Here is a 15,806-nt window from a genome sequence, read left to right as displayed (position 1 = left end):
GACATTTGCGTGCCGAGACCAAAGAAGGTGGAGTCTGAAGAAGGGTCTCGACCTGAAATGTCACCTACTGCTTTTCTCCAGAAATGCTGCCTGATCCGCTGAGTTAGTTTGGCATTTTGTGTCCAACGTCGATGGAGCTATTCAAGGTGCACCGACATTCAGTCGGACTGTGTGGATGTTACAGTGGCAAATGGGAACAGGAGGAGGGAGACTCTTCAGCCCTGTAAACCTATGACCACAGTGGACATGCAAACTAACTCCCTTTTCCTGCCTCTACCCCATAACAATCAAGCTGAGTTTATTGTTGCGTGCACAGGTACCGTGAGATAGAGGTACCACAAAAACACTGCTTGCTGCAGCATCACAGGCACAATAGACTCAGACAACACACACAACATAATTATACATAAACCACACATAAAACCTGCAAATACCGTAAGAAAAGAGATAAAATAGAGCAAAAAACAAGATATTAATGCAAAACACAATTAGAAAACATCTAATAGTGAGGGGGAAATCTATCAAAATCAGATTTAGAAGTTATTTTGCGCAGTTTAGAAGGTATTTTGGGTAAAAGAATGCCATCTTTCACTATGTAGAAATGTTTCACAACTGGATTTGCACAAGAAAGACACAATGTGCTGGAGTGCCTCAGCGGGTCAGGCAACATATCTAGTGGAAAAGGCCTGTTCCTCCAGAAATGCTGCCTGGCCCGCTGAGTTAATCCTGCACTTTGTGTCTATCTTTGGTACTAACCAGCATCTGCAGTTTTTTGTTTCTGGATTTTGGATTCCTGAAAGGTCTGGTTCTAATTTTTAGACCATATCCCCTTGTTGTCATGGAAACGCCAACCACACATTTGACTGCACATACATCCATTCTTATGGATCGCCATCCATCGTTTCCTTCAGCTCACGTCTCATGTATTCTCAAGCGGCTCAGTGCAGTGATTGAATCTAATCTGGTCCAGAGGCCTTAACAGGTATTCTACGATCTGAATCACATCTTTTATCCATTCCAACTTCAATCCACCCTGGCAGCAGACTAACACAGGACTAATATATTACTGCAGTGGGTAATGCGCAGAACAATGGCGCTGCTGATAGAGCAGCTGCTGCACAGCACCAGACTCGAGTTCAATCCTAATGTCAGCGGCTGTCTGTGTGGAGTTTGTTCGTTCTTCCTGTGACTGCGTGAGTTTGCTCCAGGTGCTCAGGTTTCCTCCCACATCCCAAAGACGTTCGGGCTTGTAGCTTAATTTGTCTCTGCATATTGCCCCTACTGTGTGGGGAGTGAATTGAAAGTGGGATAATATAGAATGTGTGAAATGATGATCGATGGCCGGCATGGGCTCAGTGGGCCGAAGGGCCTGTTTCCATGCTGTATCTCTAAACTAATGTGCTACTGTGACATGTGGTGCCAAAGTAAACAAAGTGCCTTAATCCCACTCCCCACCCATGCAGGAGTGCAGACTGCTACACGTGTGCACAAGGGCACTGCGCATAAACTGTGCGCAAGACCCATCAGAGGGAAAGCAACACAGACTTGTTCCTACACTAAAGGTGATATCTTTCACAGGGAACCGTTACTGATACTGACCTTGCAAAAAAATCATGCAAAGCTTGTGAGCAAGTGAATTTCAACACCACCCAATGATGAATAACAGAGATTTATTTAAAGGCTTCATGATAAACTCCCGACTGTGTAAGATACAGAAGTCTGCGGCAGGATCATGCCATGTATGCATAGACTTTCTGACACCAGGAATGTAAAGACAAGAACTCTTTGCAGTGTATTTTTTTGTAGAGGATATTTATAAAAAAGTTTATTTTTTAAATGAAAAAAAAAAAAATGGCATTTCAAACATTTTGTGGGTATTCTTTAAAGAGTGCACACGAATGGAATTGATTCATTGCAAATAGAATGTATTGGCTTGATGGTACGTTTAATGCAAATATAGAAATGAACTGATTGTATAGTATTTCCAATGTATATTTTTAAGAGAAAAAGTTTATTTTCGAAAGTAAAAACAAGGTGAAGAAGGGTGGGAGGAAGCTTCCATGTTAGAGGAACATTGTGGAATTAGGCTCTTCGGCCCACTGAGTCCGCACCAACTAATGATCACCCGTACACTAGTTCTATGTTATCCTGGTTTCGTATCCTACACACTCTGGGCTATTTATAGAGGCCAATTAACCAACAAACCTGTGCCACTTTGGAATGTGAAAATCAGAGCACCCGGAAATAAAACCCACGCAGTCATAGAGAGAGGTACAAACTCCAGACAAGTCGCACCCGTAATCTAGATTGAACCCGGGTCTCTGGCGCTCTGAGGATGCTACTCTCCCGCTGTGCCAACCTGTAAATACCACGTAATTATACTTTATAAAACAGTAGGAACCGGCCCTTCAGCCCATCAAATCTGTGCCGGAAATGATGCCAAGGCCAGCTCTTATCTGCCTGCACATAATCCACACCCCTCCATTCCCAACATATCCATGAGCCTATCCAAAAGTCTCTTAAATGCCACGATTATATCTGCCTCCACTACTACCCCAGGCAGCGTATTTCAGGCATTCACCACCCTTTGTGTAAAAACTTTCACCACACATCTCCTTTAAACTTCACCCCTCTCATTTTAAAGCAATGCCCTGTGTTCCGTGGATTACGCTTGTGGAGTAATCAAACCCAGTAATCCTCCATCCTTCACATCATCTTAGTCCATTATTTGGAACATTACTTGGTTATCAGGCTTACAACCCAGTGGTATCAAGTAACCCTTGCTTCCCCTCTCTCTCTCCGTCCCTCCCCCACCCTCGTTCTCTGACTAGTTTCACCATCCTCCTGAATAATTTTGCTGATTGCATACTTCATTGGGCACCTTCCCCTCATCTAACAATGATCTCCATTCTACATGTCCTTGGTTATCATCTGCTTTGATCAGTCACTTTCACGCCTTACGCTTCCACATATCTTTCATCTCTCTCTCTCCCCTGACTCAATCTGAAGACAGGTCTTGACCCAAAACATCACCCATTCCTTCTCTGCAGAGATGCTGCCTGTCCCGCTGAGTTACTCCTGAATTTTGTCTATTTCAGTGTAAACCAGCATCTGCAGTTCCTTCCTACCCATTATTTGGGATGTGGTTTAATAAAGAACAACAATCCATTTACCTGATTCCTATCCAACCACTGAAACTTACAGGGGTGCTTCTTAACCCAGTAATGTGTGCAGAGAGTGTAGGAAGGAACTGCGGAAGTTGGTTTCTATCGATGAAAGACACAAAATGCTGGAGTAACTCAGCGGGCCAGGTAGCATCTCTGGAGACGCGAGCTGACCTGAAACGTCGCCTATTTCATTTCTCCAGAGATGCTGCCTGACCCGCTGAGTTACTCCAGCATTTTGTGTCTAATGTGGTAAGAGAGAAAGTGTTAACACTGTTAATGAGACTTTACTTTAGATTCTAGAACATAGAACAGTATAGTACAGGAATTTACCCTTTGTCCCACAATGTCTTAAATGCCACTATTATATATGCCTGCACCACCAGCCCCGGCAGTGCATTAGAGTGATAGAGTGATACAGTGTGGAAACAGGCCCTTCGCCCAACCGGCCAACAAAGTCCCAGCTACCCTAGTCCCACTTGCCTGTGCTTGGTCCATAACCCTCCAAACCTGTCCTATCCATGTACCTGTCCATCTGTTTCTTAAACGATGGGATAGTCCCAGCCTCAACAACACCCACCTGTGTGAAAAAGTTACCTCTCAGATTCCTATTAAATCTTTCTCCCTTCACCTTGAACCTATGTCCTCTGGTCCTCGATTCCCCTACTCTGGGTAAAATACTCTGTGACATCTACCTGATCTATTCCTCTCATGATTTTGTATACCTGCATAAGATCCATACCTCATCCTCCTACACTCCATGGAATAGAGACCCAGCCTACTTAACCTCTCCCTATAGCTCACACCCTCTAGTCCTGGCAACATCCTCATAAATCTTTTCTCAACCCTTTCAAGCTTGACATGGTGCCCACAAAACTGAACACAATATTCTAAATGCGGCCTCACCAACGTCTTATACAACTGCAACATGACCTCCCAACTTCTATACTCAATACTCTGACTGATGTAGGCCAAAGTGCCAAAAGCGTTCTAAGCACATTCTAAATCAATTAGTTTTCTCTCTCTCTCCACTCCTGCGCCTATTGTCTATGTTTCTATGTATAACTATACAGACACACAGACAGAAACTCATTGTGAGGGGAGACGCTGAAGACGGCAGCTTCACCCCCGGCCTGCCAATGGGCACCAAGGTAGCGGGACGGGGACGGGGCCGCGGGGGGAGACAGAGACACAGAGAGGTACACACGTACACACACAGAGACAGAGAGGTACACACGTACACGTACACACGTACACACAGAGACAGAGAGGTACACACGTACACACGTACACACACACAGAGACAGAGGTACACACGTACACACACACGTACACACACACACACACACACACAGAGACAGAGAGGTACACACGTACACACGTACACACACACAGAGACAGAGAGGTACACACGTACACACACACGTACACACGTACACACAGAGACAGAGAGGCACACACACACACACACACACGTACACACACAGAGACAGAGAGGTACACACGTACATACGCACACACACACACACAGACTCACTGTAGCGTGGCCGGGTGGGGAGAGACACACACAGAGACAGAGAGGAACACACGTACATACGCACACACACACACACAGACTCACTGTAGTGTGGCCGGGTGGGGAGAGACACACACAGAGACAGAGAGGAACACACGTGCACACACAGACAGAGAGACAGAGACTCACTGTAGCGGGGCCGGGTGGGGAGGCAGAGACACACACAGAGACAGAAACTCACTGTGAGGGGAGACAGACAGAGCGGGGATATATATATATACACAACTATATAAACTATACACAGCCATTCACTGTGAGGGGAGACGACGGTGATGATGACGGCAGCTCTTCACCCTGGGGCCCCGGGCGGACACAGACAGTGAGGGGGATAGAAATATATATATATATACACAATTATATAAACTATATATAGGGGACACTCACTGTGAGGAGACGACGCTGAAGATGGCGGCGACTGCTTCACCCTGGGCCCTTGTAGCGGGGAGAGACACAGAGACAGAGGGGGGATCTATACACAACTATATATATATATACACACACACACACAACCACTCACTGTGAGGGGAATCTATACAACTATACACAACTATATTGTATTGTATTGTATTGTATTGTATATCTTTATTGTTATTTTCCTGAGTACTCGCATACCCAGAGGAAACAAAAAAACGTTACTCAAACCAGTGTCCATTCAGTGTGCAGTAAAAAATAAATAAATAGAAATAAAAATACATATATCATGAACAAGTTTAACACTACTCTCAACTAAACATCAATAGGCGTTCCGATCGGCAGCGGCACGACAGTGGCTCTGTCCAGGTTGGTGGTTGGTGTGCGATACTTTGGCAGGGGGCAAAGTCCGTTTAACAGTGTATATATATATATACACACACACACACACACAACCACTCACTGTGAGGGGGAGACGACGATCAAGATGGCCCCGGTCCCGGACGGCAAGGTAGGGGGACACGGGGTGAGACAGACACACACACAGTGAGGGTGTCTATACACAACTATACACAACTACATATATAACTCACTGTGGGGGGAGATGGCGATCAAGATGCTCCCTGGTCCCGGGCGGAGACAGACACACAGTGTGGAGATCTATATACAACTATATACACATATATACATACATACACACATATATAACTCACTGCGGGAGGGAGACGGCCCCGGTCCCGGGCGGGGGGTCTATACACAACTATACACAAATATATAAACTACACAAACTCTCAAGATGGCGGCGGTCCCGGGGCCGCGGGCGGACAGAGACCCAGTGGGGGGGGGGGGGGGCTATATACACAACTATATATAAACTACACAAACTCACTGTGGGGGGCCGGTCCCGGGCAGGGACACAGTGTGTGGGGGGGGGGTCTATATACACAACTATATATAAACTACACAAACTCACTGTGGGGGGCCGGTCCCGGGCAGGGACACAGTGTGTGGGGGGGGGTCTATATACACAACTATATATAAACTACACAAACTCACTGTGGGGGGCCGGTCCCGGGCAGGGACACAGTGTGTGGGGGGGGGGGGGGGGAGTCTATATACACAACTATGTATACTATGTCGGGGTGGGACTAGTGTAGATGAGGTGTTGGTCGGGGTGGGACTAGTGTAGATGGGGCATGTTGGACGGGTGAGACTAGTTTAGATGTGGCATGATGGTCGGGGTGGGACAAGTGTAGATGGGTCATGTTTGTCGGGGTGGGACTAGTGTAGATGGGGTTTGTTGGTCGGGGTGGGACTAGTGTAGATGGGACATGTTGGTCGAGGTGTGACTAATGTAGATGGGGCATGTTGGTTGTAGTGGGACTAGTGTAGATGGGGCATGTTGGTCGGGGTGGGACTAGTGTAGATGGGGCATGTTGGTCGGGGTGGGACGAGTGTGGATGGGGTTTGTTGGTCGGGGTGGGAGTAGTGTAGATGGGGCATGTTGGGGTGGGACAAGTGTAGACGGGGCTTGTTGGTCAGGGTGGGACTAGTGTAGATGGGGCTAGTTGGTGGGGGTGGGACTAGTGTAGACGGGGCATGTTGGTCGGGGTGGGCCGAGTGTAGATGGGGCATGTTTGTCGGGGTGGGTCTAGTGTAGATGGGGCATGTTGGTCGGGGTGGGACTACTGTAGCTGGGGCATGTTAGTCGGGGTGGGGCCTGTGTATCTGGGGCATGTTGGTCAGGGTGAGACTGGTGTAGATGGGACATGTTGGTCCGGCTACCAACATGCCCCATCTACACTAGGCTAACCCCGACCAACATGTCCCATCTACACTAGTCCCACCCCGACCAACATACCCCATCTACACGACTAACCCCGACCAACATGTCCCATCTACACAAGTCCCACCCTGACCAACATGCCCCATCTACACTAGTCCCACCCCGACCAACATGCCCCGTCTACACTAGTCCCACCCCCACCAACATGCCCCATCTACACTAGTCCCACATGTTGGCTGGTGTGGGACTAGTGTAGTTGGGGCATGTTGGTCGGGGTGGGATTAGTGTAGATGGGGCATGTTGGTCGGGGTGGGACTAGTGTAGATGGGGCATGTTGGTCGGGGTGGGGCTAGTGTAGATGGGGCATGTTGGTCGGGGTGAGACTAATGAAGATGGGGCATGTTGGTCGGGGTGGGACTAGTGTAGACGGGGCATGTTGGTCGGGGTGGGGCTAGTGTAGATGGGGCATGTTGGTCGGGGTTGGACTAGTATAGATGGGATTTGTTGGTCGGGGTGGGGCTAGTGTAGATGGGGCATGTTGGTCGGGGTGGGACTAGTCCCACCCCGACCAACATGCCCCATCTACACTAGTGCTAGTGGGACATGACTCACATGGCTATCTAGACGTCTTCCCACCCTGCCCCCTGTAAAGACTCCATCCCCTACTCCCAATTCCTCCGCCTACGCCGCATCTGTTCCCAGGATGAGACATTTCATACCAGGGCATCGGAAATGTCCTCGTTCTTCAGGGAACGGGGATTCCCCTCCGCCACCATAGATGAGGCTCACACCAGGGTCTCATCCATACCCCGTAACACTGCTCTCTCTCCCCATCCCCGCACACGCAACAAGGGCAGAGTCCCTCTGGTCCTCACCTTTCACCCCACCAGCCGGCAAATACAACACATAATCCTCCGCCATTTCCGCCACCTCCAACGTGACCCCACCACTCGCCACATCTTCCCATCTCCCCCCATGTCTGCCTTCCGCAAAGACCGCTCCCTCCGCAACTCCCTCGTCAATTCTTCCCTTCCCTCCCGCACCACCCCCTCCCCGGGCACTTTCCGTTGCAACCGCAAGAAATGCAACACCTGTCCCTTCACCTACCCCCTCGACTCCATTCAAGGTCCCAAGCAGTCGTTCCAGGTGCGACAAAGGTTCACCTGTATCTCCTCCAACCTCATCTACTGCATCCGCTGCTCTAGATGTCAGCTGATTTACATCGGTGAGACCAAGCGTAGGTTGGGCGATCGTTTCGCCGAACACCTCCGCTCAGTCCGCAATAACCTACCTGACCTCCCGGTGGCTCAGCACTTCAACTCCCCCTCCCATTCCCAATCCGACCTCTCTGTCCTGGGTCTCCTCCATTGCCAGAGTGAGCAACAGCGGAAATTGGAGGAACAGCACCTCATATTCCGTCTGGGGTCCTTGCGTCCTTATGGCATTAACATTGAATTCTCCCAATTTGGCTAGCCCGTGCTGTCTCCTCCCCTTCCTTAACCCTCTAGCTGTCTCCTCCCACCCTCCCATCTGCCCGCCCTCATGCTCCTCCTCCTCCTCCCCTTTTCCTTCTTTCTTTCCCCACCCCCCATCAGTCTGAAGAAGGGTTTCGGCCCGAAACGTCGCCTATTTCCTTCGCTCCATAGATGCTGCTGCACCCGCTGAGTTTCCCCAGCATTTGTGTGTACCGTAGATGGGGCATGTTGGTCGGGTTGGGACTAGTGTAGTTGGGGCATGTTGGTCGGGGTGAGACTAGTGTAGATGGGGCATGTTGGTCGGGGTGGGACTAGTGTAGATGGGGCATGTTGGTCGGGGTGGGACTAGTGTAGATGGGGCATGTTGGTCGAGGTGGGACTAGTGTGGATGGGGCATGTTGGTCGGGGTGGGAGTAGTGTAGATGGGGCATGTTGGTCGGGGTGGGACAAGTGTAGATGGGGCTTGTTGGTCAGGGTGGGACTAGTGTAGATGGGGCATGTTGGTGGGGGTGGGACTAGTTTAGATGGGGCATGTTGGTCGGGATGGGCCTAGTGTTGATGGGGCATGTTTGTCGGGATTGGTCTAGTGTAGATGGGGCATGTTGGTCGGGGTGGGCCTAGTGTAGATGGGGCATGTTTGTCGGGTTTAGTCTAGTGTAGATGGGTCATGTTGGTCGGGGTGGGACTACTGTAGCTGGGGCATGTTAGTCGGGGTGGGGCCTGTGTATATGGGGCATGTTGGTCGGGGTGGGACTAGTGTAGATGAGGCATGTTGGTCGGGGTGGGTCTAGTGTAGATGGGGCATGTTGGTCGGGTGGGACAAGTGTAGATGGGGCTTGTTGGTCAGGGTGGGACTAGTGTAGATGGGGCATGTTGGTGGGGGTAGGACTAGTGTAGATGGGGCATGTTGGTCGGGATGGGCCGAGTGTTGATGGGGCATGTTTGTCGGGGTGGGGCCTGTGTATCTGGGGCATGTTAGTCAGGGTGAGACTTGTGTAGATGGGACATGTTGGTCCGGCTACCTACATGCCCCATCTACACTGGTCCCACCCCGACCAACATGCCCCATCTACACTAGGCTAAACCCGACCAACATGCCCCATTTACACTAGTCCCACCCCGACCAACATGCCCCATCTACACTGGTCCCACCCCGACCAACATGCCCCATCTACACTGGTCCCACCCCGACCAACATGCCCCATCTACACTAGTCCCACCCCAACCAACATGCCCCATTCCAAGCCGCGCGGGGCGGTGCTGTATGTTGGGGCTTGTAGGTCGGGGTGGGACTAGGGTGGGATGGGGCACGTCCCACCCCGACCAACAAGCCCCAACTAGTGTAAATGAGACATGTTGGTCGGGTTTAGCCTAGTGTAGAACCAACATGTCCCATCTACACTAGTCCCACCCCGACCAACAAACCCCATCTACACTAGCCCACCCCGACCAACATGCCTCATCTACACTAGTCCCACCCCGACCAACATGCCCCATCTACACTAGTCCCACCCCGACCAACATGCCCCATCTACACTAGTCCCAACCCGCCGAACATGCCCCATCTACACTAGTCCCACCCCGACCAACATGCCCCATCTACACTAGTCCCACCCCGACCAACATGCCCCATCTACACCAGTCCCACCCCGACCAACATGCCCCATCTACACTGGTCCCACCCCGACCAACATGTGCCATCTACACTAGTCCCATGCCGACCAACATGCCCCATCTACACTAGTCCCACCCCAACCAACATGCCCCATCTACACTAGGCTAACCCCGACCAACAAGCCCCATCTACATTAGTCCCACCCTGACCAACATGCCCCATCTACACTAGTCCCACCCCGACCAACATGCCCCATCTACACTATGGACTAGGTGAGAGATTGTGCCCTCTCCTCTATCCTCTCCTCTCTTGGTTCTTGGTTTCTTGGTCCTCCAAAATATTCCAACGGGAATTTAAACTGGAGGTGGTGAAGGGAGGGGTTAAGCCAGAAAGGGTTATTGGGAAGAAAGTGCTACTTTAAATTTATTTGCATCTGGTTGGGTAACTATAGTTTGGTGGAGATTATTCCATGCTTTAATTGTGCGTGGGAAGAATGAATTGTTGTACACATCTGTCTTTGTAGCTGGGATCACAAATTGGATCGAATGCCTTGAATCTATTCTCATCTCCTCCCCTCACATTTCCTCCACATACCCTCCTCTCTCCCCTCCTTTCCTCTCTCCTCATTTCCTCTCCTCTCCTCTCCTCTCCTCTCCTCTCCTCCCCTCTCCTCTCCTCCCCGCCCCTCCCCTCTCCTCGCTTCCCCTCTCCTCTCCTCTCCTCTCCTCTCCTCTCCTCTCCTCTCCTCCCTGCTTCTCTTGTAAATCCTGGCCATAATAGAGCCAAAATAGAGCAGAGGATTCATGCATTCAAAAGGCGTTTTAGCCATTTGTGTATAAGAAGCCACATGCTGCTAGCTGGTGCCAGGAAGTCTAGGTCCCAGATCAGTAGCTCACATGAGGAAGGTCCAAGAATCTTTGTAATTGTTAGTATGTATGAGAATCTTGCAGAGGAACTCCAATGTATTGTAAATGCATGAATTTGATTGGACTGCTGCAAAGGGATTGTAAATAATGTAAATAATGTTGCAAGACAGTTACTCTGCTGTTTGTTGCTTGACCAGAGTGTTAAAACCTGGCAGAATTGTTTTGTGTTTCAATTCAATTCAATTCAATTCAATTCAACTTTAATGTCATTGCACAAATACTGAGTATGGGTACAACGAAATGCAGTTTTGCGTCAGTCCGTAGTACAGGTGCACAACCTTTTATCCGAAAGCCTTGGGACCAGACACTTTTCGTAATTCAGAATTTGTCGGTCTTCGGAATGGAATTTTTTTAGCGTAGATTTTAATGGCTGGCTCAGTGGTAGAGTGCTCGGCTCATATCCGCAAGGTCGCGAGATTGCGCCTTGATCCTGGCAGTTACTCGATCGCGAGTTTGAGTCTTCAATGTCGTTTTTTCTTGCAGAATAAATGTTTGTATGAAATACTGTGTAGGAGAGGTGTACTGACTGTGTGGGCAGAACTTTGGAAGTGATTGCCCACCAGTCTAAAAAGCCGCTGTGTCTCCCTGTCCCTGGGATAGCAGGGGGCGATCAAACAGCACAATACCCCCCTCCCCCTCCAACTCCAGAGGAATCCGCTCCCCGATGGGCCGCTACCAAAGATCATAGAGGAGCTCCTCTATGATCTTTGGCCGCTACAGCGACAAGTGGCAGTTCGCCCACAGCCCGAGCTGCGCCCCCTCATCCGCCACCCCAAGAACAAGACGTACCTTGCACACCATCAGCTTCTGCCCCTACGTGTTCCTCTGGAGTTGGAGCGGGGCTGGGCTGGAGTTGCTGCTGGCTGTGGGTCTCTGGGATCTCCGTGCTTGCAGTGGGCCTGGGGGTCGGTGGGCGGCGGTGGGAGCTGTGGACCTACGGAGCTACCTCCGTGGAGCTAGCCAGCTTCGGAGCCTGGAGAGTTGCGGGGGTGAGCTGCTGCGACCCGACTCCGGTGGATGGTGACACCGGGAGCTCGCGGGGCTCCGGTGGGAGACTGCTTTGCGGGGCACCGGCAGCGGCGACTTCTCCCGCCCGAATTACGGGGTTGAGAGCAAACATCATAGAGGTTGAGAGTGACCTGGAGGGGGGGCTTACAACGCCCGGCGCGGCTGTAAATTGCCGCGGACTTGCTAGCGCCCGCCGGGGGCTCCAACATCAAGACCCGGGGCAGGGCCCTACATCTCCCGGCGTGGCTTTGAGTGGCCGCTCCCCGATGGGCCCCTACGACGCCCCGAGCTGCGCCCCGTCATCCGCAACCCAGGTTCCTCTGTAGTTGGAGTGGGGCTGGGCTGGGCTGCTGTTGCCTGTGGGTCTCTGGGATCTCCGTGCTTGCGGTGGGCCTGGTGGTCGGTGTCTAATTGGTCCTGACACGGTCCTGCTGCAATCGCCGCTGTGAAGACAGTGCAAAGCCCCCGCGCCGGTGCAATGGGCGGGGAGCTGGAGAGGGGAGGGAAGGGGTCACACACATGGCCGGGAAGCAGAGGGGTGTAGGTGGGGTGATACTGAAGCGAGCGACAATCTGCTGCTGCCTGCCCCGCTGAATTAAAAAGTTCCCACGCAAGACTCACGAAACACTGTATATCGTGAGTCCACCGTGGGAACTTTTTAATTCAGCGGGCAGGCAGCAGCATATTGTCAATTATTAACCCTCCCGCGCAATATACCCTCATCTTCTCTTTTATGAATGGGGATTTAGTTCCCCTTTCTTCGAGGACCGACCGGAGGTTCCGCTGTCACCTCTGCGGGCCGCCCTCGGTGAACGTTTTCAAGGACCTTTCTTCAAGGACCGAAAAAATGGCCGCTATTCGGAGGTTTTCGTTATTTGGATCTTCGGATAAAAGGTTGTGCACCTGTAGTGCAATATAGAAAATTAAATTAAAAAAAGAGGATACAGAATAATAAAAAAATACAGAATAATTAAACAATGGGGACGGAGGGACCGGAGGAATCTATTGGCGGGACTCCGAGTTCAGCAATGCGACGGTATGATTGTAGAAGCTGTTCCTCATCCTACTGGTACGAGACCTGAGGCTCCTGTACCGCCTCCCTGATGGGAGGAGGGCAAACAGTCCATGGTTGGGGTGGGAGGGGTCTTTAATGATCTTCCCAGCTCGTTTCAGACACCGTTTTCGGTGGAGGGCATCCATGGCAGGGAGCGGGGCACCGTTGATGTGCTGCGCGGTTTTCACCACCCGTTGTAGTGCCTTCCTGTCCGCAACAGTGCAGCTGCTGTACCATACCGTGAAGCAGGCGGTCAGGATGCTCTCGATGGTACACCTGTAGAAGTTGGTCAGGATCTGGGGGGACAGGTGGGCTTTCTTGAGCCTCCTCAGGAAGTAAAGGCGTTGCTGTGCCTTTTTGATCAGCTTGGAGGTGTTGAGGGACCAGGACAAATCCTCCGAGATGTGTACCCCGAGGAATTTGTAGCTGGAGATGCGCTCCACCTCAGTCCCGTTTATGTGGATGGGGGTATGTCTGCCCCCTCTGACCTTCCTGAAGTCGACAATAAGTTCCTTCGTCTTCTTGGAGTTGAGGACGAGGTTATTATTGGCACACCAGGTTGTCAGGTGCTGGACCTCCTCTCGGTAGGCTGACTCATCGTTGTCACTGATCAGTCCTACCACCGTTCTTAGGGATGCAGTCGTGGGTGAAGAGGGAGTAGAGGTGGGACTAGTGTAGATGGGGCATGTGGTCGGGATGGGACTAGTGTAGATGGGGCATGTTGCTTGGGGTGGGTCTGGTGTAGATGGGGCATGTTGGTCGGGGTGGGTCTGGTGTAGATGGGGCATGTTGGTCGGGGTGGGATTAGTGTAGATGGGGCATGTTGGTCGGGGTGGGACTAGTGTAGATGGGGCATGTTGGTCGGGGTGGAACTAGTGTTGATGGGGCATGTTGGTCGGGTTGGGACTAGTGTAGTTGGGGCATGTTGGTCGGGGTGGGACTAGTGTAGATGAGACATGTTGGTCGGGGTTAGCCTAGTGTAGATGGGGCATGTTGGTCGGGGTGGGACTAGTGTAGATGGGGCTTGTTGGTCGGGGTGGGACTAGTGTAGATGGGGCGTTGGCCGGGCTGGGACTAGTGTAGATGGGGCATGTTGGTCGGGGTGGGACTAGTGTAGATGGGTTGTGTTGGTCGGGGTGGGACTAGTGTAGATGGGGTTTGTTGGTCGAGGTGGGACTAGTGTAGATGGGACATGATGGTCGGGGTGGGATTAGTGTAGTTGGGGCATGTTGGTCGGGGTGGGACTAGTGTAGATGGGGCATGTTGGTCGTGGTGGGACTAGCTTAGATGGGATTTGTTGGTCGGGGTGGGGCTATTGTAGATGGGGCATGTTGGTCGGGGTGGGACTAGTGTAGATGGGGCATGTTGGTCGGGGTGGGACTAGTGTAGATGGGGCATGTTGGTCGGCGTGGGACTAGTGTTGATGGGGCATGTTTGTTGGGGTTAGCCTAGTGTAGTTGGGGCATGTTGGTCGCGGTGAGACTAGTGTAGATGGGGCATGTTGGTCGGGGTGAGACTAGTGTAGATGGGGCATGTTGGTCGGGGTGGGACTAATGAAGATGGGGCACGTTTGTCGGGGTGAGACTTGTGTAGTTGGAGCACGTTGGTCGGGGTGGGACTAGTGTAGATGGGGCATGTTGGTCGGGGTGAGACTGGTGTAGATGGGGCATGTTGGTCGGCGTGGGACTAGTGTTGATGGGGCTTGTTGGTCGGGGATGGGACTTGTGTAGCTGAGGTGTTGGTCGGGGTGGGACTAGTGTAGATGGGGCATGTTGGTCGGGGTGGGATGAGTGTTGATGGGTCATGTTGGTCGGGGTGGGACTAGTGTAGATGGGGTTTGTTGGTCGAGGTGGGACTAGTGTAGATGGGACATGATGGTCGGGGTGGCATTAGTGTAGTTGGGGCATGTTGGTCGGGGTGGGACTAGTGTAGATGGGGCATGTTTGTCGGGGTGGGACTAGTATAGATGGGATTTGTTGGTCGGGGTGGGGCTAGTGTAGATGGGGCATGTTGGTCGGGGTGGGACTAGTGTAGATGGGGCATGTTCGGCGGGTTGGGACTAGTTAAGACTTGGTTAAGAAGGTTAAACTGTTGGGTATAAATGCAGGAATAGCAAGATGGATTCAGCAGTGGCTGAATGGGAGAAGCCAGAGGGTAATGGTGGATGGCTGTTTGTCGGGTTGGAGGCAGGTGACTAGTGGGGTGCCTCAGGGATCTGTGTTGGGTCCTTTGTTGTTTGTCATGTACATCAATGATCTGGATGAAGGGGTGGTAAATTGGATTAGTAAGTATGCAGATGATACCAAGATAGGGGGTGTTGTGGATCATGAAGAGGATTTCCAAAGTCTACAGAGTGATTTAGGCCATTTGGAAAAATGGGCTGAAAGATGGCAGATGGAGTTTAATGCTGATAAATGTGAGGTGTTACACCTTGGCAGGACAAATCAAAATAGGGCGTACATGATAAATGGTAGGGAATTGAAGAATACAGTTGAACAGAGGGATCTGGGAATAACCGTGCATAGTTCCTTGAAGGTGGAATATCATATAGATAGGGTGGTAAAGAAAGCTTTTAGTATGCTGGCCTTTATAAATCAGAGCATTGAGTATAGAAGCTGGGATGTAATGTTAAAATTGTACAAGGCATTGGTGAGACCAAATCTGGAGTATGGTGTACAGTTTTGGTCGCCCAATTATAGGAAGGATGTCAACAAAATAGAGAGAGTACAGAGGAGATTTACTAGAATGTTGCCTGGGTTTCAACAACTAAGTTACAGAGATAGGTTGAATA

Source organism: Amblyraja radiata, unplaced genomic scaffold (assembly GCF_010909765.2).
Source record: "Amblyraja radiata isolate CabotCenter1 unplaced genomic scaffold, sAmbRad1.1.pri scaffold_420_ctg1, whole genome shotgun sequence".
In the NCBI taxonomy this organism is placed as follows: domain Eukaryota; kingdom Metazoa; phylum Chordata; class Chondrichthyes; order Rajiformes; family Rajidae; genus Amblyraja; species Amblyraja radiata.
Note: the sequence above shows the minus strand (reverse complement) of the source record.